This window comes from Schistocerca americana, chromosome 4, assembly GCF_021461395.2.
Source record: "Schistocerca americana isolate TAMUIC-IGC-003095 chromosome 4, iqSchAmer2.1, whole genome shotgun sequence".
Lineage (NCBI taxonomy): Eukaryota > Metazoa > Arthropoda > Insecta > Orthoptera > Acrididae > Schistocerca > Schistocerca americana.
In genome coordinates, this window is record NC_060122.1 from 809,159,406 (window position 1) to 809,167,677 (window position 8,272).

Here is an 8,272-nt window from a genome sequence, read left to right on the forward strand (position 1 = left end):
CCGCTGGTGGTGATGGAAGGCGCCGTAACGGCTGTACAATACGTGAATGCCGTCCTCCGATCGATAGTGCAACTATATCGGCAGAATATTAGCGATGCATTCGTCTTCATGGACAACAGGTCGAGCCCTCATCGTGCACATCTTGTGAATGACTTCCTTCAGGACAACGACATCACTCGACTAGAGTGGCCAGCATGTTGTCTAGACATGAACCCTATCGAACATGCCTGGGATAGATTGAAAAGGGCTGTTTATGGACGACGTGTCCCACCAACCACTCTGAGGGATCTACGCTGAAAGGCCGTTGAGGAGTGGGACAATCTGGACCAACAGTGTCTTGATGGACTTGTTGACAGTATGCCATGACGAATGCATCAATGCAAGAGCATGTGCCACTGGTATTAGAGGTACTGGTGTGTACAGCAATCTGGGCGTCGGTGGATTGCCTGGACTCACCCATGATTTACGACACTTAGGATCCATTTCCCATCACCTGTCACCATTCGATGGAGAAACGAGTTTCTTTTCTATTGGCCAGCAGCATTCCACAAGTGGTCTTTCGAGTTGCTTTCTGTCTTTCATTTAGTCCATGCGGAACCCATTTTCCCACATTCTGCACCTTCCCCGTAGCTTTTAACCGAAGAGAAACGGCTTTCTGCGTCACATTCAATTGTTCCGCGAGTTCTGTTGAGTTTGAGTATCACCTTCAGCCAATAAGGCCTGCAATTCGTTGCCTTCGAACTTTTTCGGTGGTCTCCCGCCCTCGTCGTTTCTCGCGTCAAAATCACCATTTTTGAAATTTTTGATCCACTCGAAACACTGTTTTTTCCAAAGAACATGTTCGCTGAAAGCTTCGACAAGCATTCGATACGATTCTACAGCAGTTTTCTTCAAATGACAACAGAAAACCAATGTTGTCCGCAAATCGTAGTTCGTAGGCACAAAACTCGACATGTTTACGGTTTGAAATGGATGCCGATGTATGGAACTTGGGTTACTGTGTGTTGACATTTGTCGTCAGCCATTACAGGAAGCAGATGGCGCTGCAGACGCGGTCTCACGGGCTCTACTCTGACGGCTAGCACCGTCTATAGGGAAATTCCAGTTTCATAATTCTACACCTGGTAGGTTCGAGGGGTGAGTTTGCGAGTATTAAAATATGTGACATGAAAGAACGTATCTTTTGATAGCATTGACATAGAAGCTTTAATATTTACCCCACCAAGAAACCTTAGACCACAGCGTGTGACGTTAATTTCACCTTGATAAATCTACCCGTTCTTGGGAGAAAGGGTTTTTAACAGTAGGACAGGAGAACAGACAAACAACAAGGTGGTCCTAAAGGTTCCGTTTTTACCGATTAAGATACGGAACCCTAAAAATGGAATGATTTTATTCACCTCGCAGGATTTGACACTGACCCCAATATATAAAGCCATATTTTACAGCAAGTGGTTGACTTAACAACATTACTTTTCAGCACGTGGCAGAGTTGGATACTGATAACCGGTTGGCATTCGCAAGTCAGTATGGCAGAAACTGTCACGTGGCAGATTTTGAAACTCACCACCTCTTTTATGATAGTTAGCAACTTTTTGCGTAACCTTCATACGGTTCGGAAGACATCCACCTTCGTGAGGATCAATGTTGAAACACACTGTAGACTACCTTGATTTTGGTTTTCGTAAGTGAAAGGAAGGAAGGACGGAAGAATGAAAGATTAGGTCAGGTCATTAGAGACAGAGCACAAGCACGAATTTTTTGTTAAGGGTGGGGAAGGATATCGGCCGTGTCCTTTCAAAGGAGGCATCCCAGTATTTGGCTGGAGCGATTTAGGGAAATCAAGGAAAATCTAAATCAGGATGGCCAGACGCCTTTCTGAGCCGTCGCCCTCCCCAGTGCAAACCCGTTTCTTAAATCGCTTAATGCAAATACTCTTACAGCATTGTCATCTCCTTCTGAGATGCCGATTCCCACTTAGCGATTACTTGTTATCTTCTGAAGACAATAAAAGAGTCTTCTGCGTGGTGGAAGAGTTTTCATGTGAAAACGCAATGAAGATAAGAGAAACTACCTGAACGTCTCTTTAAATTAAATCAACCAATTAAAATTAAGGAAGTAGAAACTGGAAGCTCATCTTAATATCTACGGGATACTGTACTGGCGAACGTTTAAAGTTTTTTGTGAGCACCCTCCAGCAGGCACAAATGGGAATACACAGAACAGTGGTAGACAGCAGGAGAAGGCAAAAATAGATACCTCGCTTCATCAGAAGCAACTCTGTAAGTTAACAGACCGTGTACTGTTTCCAGTTCACTCTGTGAAATGACGGACACCACCTGCTAATCTCTCTCTCTCTCTTTTTTCTTCAGGGCACCTTATGTAACCCAGCCCAAAACCGCTAAGGACAAGAACTTTAAATTTGGAGAGAGTGTTCATCTTTGTACCGTAGGCATCGTTTAAGAAGGGATTTCTCGCAATTTAACTCCGAAAGAGGGTGAAATTGTAGATTAAAGTTTTTTGAAAATATGTCGCTGTTAATGTAATTTTGAAGCTAAGAAAATTGGTACTTGGTTTCTCAGAGAGAAATAAAGAAATACGTGTTCCAGCATTTTTGTTAATTTAACCCATATGGGGGCGAAACAGTGGGTGAAAGTTTTTTTGAAAACAAGTCATTGTTAAAGAACCACTAAGGCATTTTTAAAGCTACATAAATGAAAACTGGTATTTGACTTCTCGGTTAGAAATGGAAAAATTCGTCTTCCATTGTTTTGGAAAAATTATAGCACTAAGGGGCTGAAATAGGGGATGAAAGGTTTCGTGGAAATATTTCTTCCAGAAAGCAATTTTGAAGTTTGCTCAAAGAAAATTTTAATTTGACTTCTCAGTTAGAAATACAAAATTAAGTCTTTCAGTGTTTTTGGAAATTCTACCTTTAAGGATAGAAACTTGAAATTTGGAGAGGGCGTTGATCTTATACTGCAGGCGTCTACAGTAAGCGACTATTCGAAATTCCGCCCCTAAGGGAGTGAAGTAGGGGATTAATGATTCTTCGAAAATAAATGATTAGTAAAGCTACATCTGTGAAAATTGGTATTTCACATGTTGGTTAGAAATAAAAGAATTTAATGTTTTTGAAAATTCAGCCGCTAAGTGGGTGAAATGGGGGATGAAAATTTCTGTGAAATATTTCATTACGAAAGCGTTTTAAAGCTAAATATACGAAAATTTGTATGTGGCTTCTCAGTAAGAAATAAAAAAATTACGCGCTTTTTGGAAATTGAAAGCCTAAAGGGGTGAAATAAGGGACTAAAATCTTTATGATAATATTGCGTTTTATAGAACTTTTCAGAGCTAAACCTGTGAACGTTTATATTTGACTTATAATGAAATATGGGTTAGGGGATGAAAGTTTCTGTGGAAATATCACCACAAGAACTCAAAAGAGAGGATCAATAAAGACTCTAACAACCAGAATTACTTTGTGATCAAAACTACTTTCGGAAAATACCATTCTTGTATGACCTTAATTAGCGTGCAATTTGCCAAGAATATGAAAATTTTAAAGAAAAACAGAAAAAACGTGTGCAGACCATACAATCTACGCGAGCGAAGCGGCAGGCGCTGTGCTAGCTACTTGTAAGCTGCGTAACGTACTGATTTGACATTCAGCTATGCATTTGGCGTACGGATAGTTGCTATCGGAGTGTGGAACGAGCCCAGGGACTGTTTTCCGGGAAATAAAATTTCCGCCCCCGGGTGGGCTCGAACCACCAACCTTTCGGTTAACAGCCGAACGCGCTAGCCGATTGCGCCACGGAGGCTGACGACCAAGTGCTCTCTAATTCGCAGTATTTCTAACAAGGCGATGACTAGCACTGTCGTTTTTCAAATGATTTAATAAAATTGTTACAAGTCAGTTTTTAGGTGTGTGTAGCAGCAACCAGTTCCCAGTTAGAAACTAGGAATTAAGAATTATCATTTAATAGGCGTTGAGCGTTTATTTTTTTGTATTATAACTACTAGGGCCGATGTGAGACTGCTGTACGAAGGACTTCGAGAGCTTCATGTGAAAGGTAATAGTTAACAATAACAATTTAGAACTTACTAAGTAGTGGGACATACGTAAGTAATATGTGAACGGCTAGTACGCAAGTAGCAGTTTATGAATTCCGTAGACTAATTTAGGAAAAACCATGTTACCATGTCCAAAGAGATAGTTTTAAACCCAAGCATGGCGTACGGTATGTTAAGTGGCAGATGGCTTATTTCTAGAGGGGTTGTGGTGAGCGGAGGAAGTTGGCCCCACGGGGTGTGCGCGTGTGGGGAGGTTTGGGGTGAGATGGGGTGGGGTGTGAGGAGAGACAAACGGACCACGCCCGCCTCTGGCAGCGTAGGTACGTTAATCTGTAGTTCACGCTGCCGCAAAAGCGGGAGGCACGCAGGGAAGTAGCGTTAGGTGAAATGTTGTTCGTAATTAAACGTGAAATCAATTATTGACACGTTTTCTAAGGGTGTTAACTGCAACAATTCCGTACACTCATCACCAAGAAAGGAAACCGTATGAAACCAGTAAAGCCGCGATTCTCTAAAGAATCGAACTGCCGTCTATAAAATAACTTCAAACGTCTGATTACATCTGAAGTAATGTGTTAAACAATTGAATTTAAGCACGTGAACGAGGAAAAAGTTTAGGAACATTCATTGGAAGTCGCAAAGTGCTCTTACTATGAAAGTCCGGAAAACATAGACTCGATAATTTGCGCTCTGTTTCAAGCAAACGTTTTCCACGCGTCTCCATGTTTACGTCATATCTCCTGAATTATGTATCGTACAATGATATAATTTTGTAGGTACGTTCAGTGATGTATGCAGATATTGTCTGCTAAGTTTATTGAGAATAGGGTTATTAATAAAGAAGTAGAAAGGTAAAACTCATGCCGGATGCAACAGTTAGACTGCATGTAGAGTAGTGCGAAAATGTATTCACTGCTAAGCTTCTTCACTTTCATAATTTGTGGAAAGTAACAGGGAGTGAAAGTTTCGAAAGGATTGAAATTAGTGCAAAGTTTATTGTAAGTCGCAGAGTGCTCTCAATCTCAAGTACTGGATGGACACAGCCCGTGTATTTGCGGGCCGTGGGTTACCTATCTCAACAGAAACAGCTCTCTTATTAAACTTGGAACGTAACATTATACGTCTTAATGATCAGATGATGACGCCCGTGGTCTTGCGGTAGCGTTCTCGCTTCCCGCGCACGGTGTCCCGGATTCGATTCCCGGCGGGATCAGGGACTTTCGCTGCCTTGAGATGACGGCGTGTTATGTGTCATTCATCATCTTTTCGTCCTCATTCACTCACAAGTCGCCGTAGTGGCGTTAAAGAACTTGTGGAGCGGTGGCGGAACTGCCCCGCTAGGGTTCTCCCGGCCACCAATGCCATACGCTCATTATTATTATGACACCTTTTTAAATTCGGTAAATAATTAAGCGAAAATCAAATTTTTCTTATTCCATGAAGCCGTTGGAAAGGTAGCCTGCAACTATTGGAGTGAAGTATAGGATCTTTCATTAAGATTGATACTTTTTAAATTGTTTATTTCCAGTTTCTGATATATTTTTTATGTGGTCAGATCTGAGCGGGATTTCACTCTACATTGTTGGGAACCAAAAAATTTAGTTTGTATATGTCTTCTGTAACAAATCTTGATCATGCGTAACTATCAAGTCGGTGACCATTAATTACAGACAAGTCAAGAACAACTTTGTCCACAGCTTATTTTCTTTGTCGGTCGTGATAATAGTAAGTAGTCTCCCTTAAAAATCCTGTCGCTAAAGAATAGGTGCACGGTAATATAACTAATATTTCACCGAGACAGATACACTGCAGTGTGAGGTAACTGAGGTAGTCATTGGTGACTATCGTGTTATAAATGGTCTTTCATTTAGCCGGCGGTGCACGTGCCTGGATTCTCGACGTCAGTACACGCATCTGGTCTCACAGACCCTTTCAGTTTTCATCGTTTCTAATTTGCATCATTATATATATTATAGGAGGACGTGGTAGGTAATGAAGCAGTATCATTATCATTCACTTTAATTTAGCTATTTAAAAGACGAATTTTGTATTTTGGTCAAAAGCATTTACGTAGAAATGAGCTGCTATCAAAGTAATACACATATTTTGTGGGATATTTTGTCGATACAATCCTTGTCACACAGTAACAGAATGTTCAGGACAAATATATGTATTGCAGTTTTTATAAACCTATCTCTCTTTGCTTTTGTAGTCCACACACTGTTCGTGTGAGCTCGCAGTTGATTTCACTTCAGATCTTTTCGCAGCCCAATACTCTTCAATTCTCTCAGTTAGCTTTTTTGACCAAGTTTTGGACGCTGCCCTATACTGAAGCTCAAAAGAAGGCTGCCTCAAGAATTCTCTTTTCCTCAGTTCTTTTTTCTTATTTATGTTGAGATTATAGTGACATCTCATTTTCTCCTCTTCTGTCTCGTAAGAATATACCATGACGTATTACAGTACTTACAGGATACTAAAATAAAGTATCAAGCAAGAAAACACGTGTTGTAACAATAAACAAATCTAATACTGCATACATGCGCGCGCGGGAATAACCCCAGTGGAGCCAACAATAAACTGACACCAGTGCACAAGGCTGGTGCGTGATACCTTAGAACTAGTTGTTGTTGAAACACCAGGTACACCATACCAAATGACTCCTATTATGGTACAGAGAACACAGCTTCTTGGAAGTAATTGTTTGACATTGCACTAATGTGAAAATGTTCTTCGTGGTCTCACAGACATCTGCGTGTACTTTCGGGGTTAAGAGTGAAACGTTTTAAAATAAAAAAAAGACACTTAACGCATCAAAGTAAATTGTGCTTAATTTTGAAACTTAGGCTTTGCAGTTATGTTCTGAACAAAATATCGTTCAAATCTCGACCACGGCTTTGGACGCACTCACGTGCACGACGGCTCCAATAGTTAATCACTCCCTCAACGTTAGTGATTTCAGATCTTGAGTCAATCAATTTTGTATGGATGCTGGCCCAAATCATTTGCGCAAGATTCGCCAAGTTGATGTCTCAGATAGCCGCAACTGTTTACACCGTTTTAAAACACACATTCGGCTCTGCCTCAATACTGGCCGCTACAGCTGCAACGTTGTCCTCACTTTACGTTGTCTTCTTGGTGGCTTCTGGCCGTGTGGAGTGGAATCCTGCTCAGATCCGACCATACAAAAAATATATTAGGAACTGGAAATAACAATTTAAAAAGTATCAATCTAATGAAAGATCCTACACTTCACTCCAAATTATTAAACCGCTAGATGGTTGAAGGTTACCTTTCTAACGGCTTCAGCCGGCCGGTGTGACCGAGCGGTTCTAGGGACTTCAGACTGGAACCGCGCGACCGCTACGGTCGCAGGTTCGAATCCTGCCTCTGGTATGGATGTGTGTGATGTCCTTAGGTTAGTTAGGTTTAATTAGTTCTAAGTTCTAGGGGACTGATGACCTCAGATCTTAAATCCCATAGTGTTCATAGCCATTTGAACCATTTTTTTCTAACGGCTTCCAGGAACAAGAGAAATTTGATTTTTGCTTAATTAGTTACCGAATTTAAAATGCTCTCATAATGTTATCATTAAGACATATTATGTTACGTTCAAATTTCAGTAAGAGAACTGTTTCTCTTGAGCTAGGTAACCGACGGCGCCAAACTTCACAACTAATTTCAGTCCTTTACGATATTTTTCCTAACTGTGCTTCCCATACCCATCGCTCTGCAATCCACATTGACAAATTGTCACTCTGCGGAAGCCATTATTTAATTGATGTTAATTATTTCATCGACACCAGTTTCTACTCTTACTGCAGTATTCTACAGGTCGTTCAGTCAGGTCCATTCTAGTCGGTACGAGTCACACTAGAGGTCTACAACTCGCTCCTTCTGTTTAATTGCGTTATATGTAATTATTCATGAATAACCATTAGACTTCTGGACACAATTATTCCTCTCAGTACCGTCTTTTAACTTTTACTGCAACTGATCCCCCCATCTTTACGGTGTGGCGAACAATTCTGGCACAATGACGGTGCTACTCGACAATGCTCCCGTCGCCAAAAAAAAAAAAAAAAAAAAAAAAAAAAAAAAAAAAAAAAAAAAAAAAAAAAAAAAAGACGCTTACCTTAACCGAAGTTTCAAGAATGTCAGGCTCGCTATATGGTGCAGGCCAACCAAAATGTTAATC

General features: G+C 40.8%; 1 non-coding gene across 1 annotated transcript; it reads right to left on the bottom strand.

Annotated features, from left to right (window-relative positions):
- Window positions 1-3,750: 3,750 nt before the first annotated feature.
- On the bottom strand, window positions 3,751-3,824 carry Trnan-guu. The gene has a single exon. It is a non-coding gene; the product is annotated as a tRNA-Asn (tRNA).
- Between the last annotated feature and the right edge of the window lie 4,448 nt (window positions 3,825-8,272).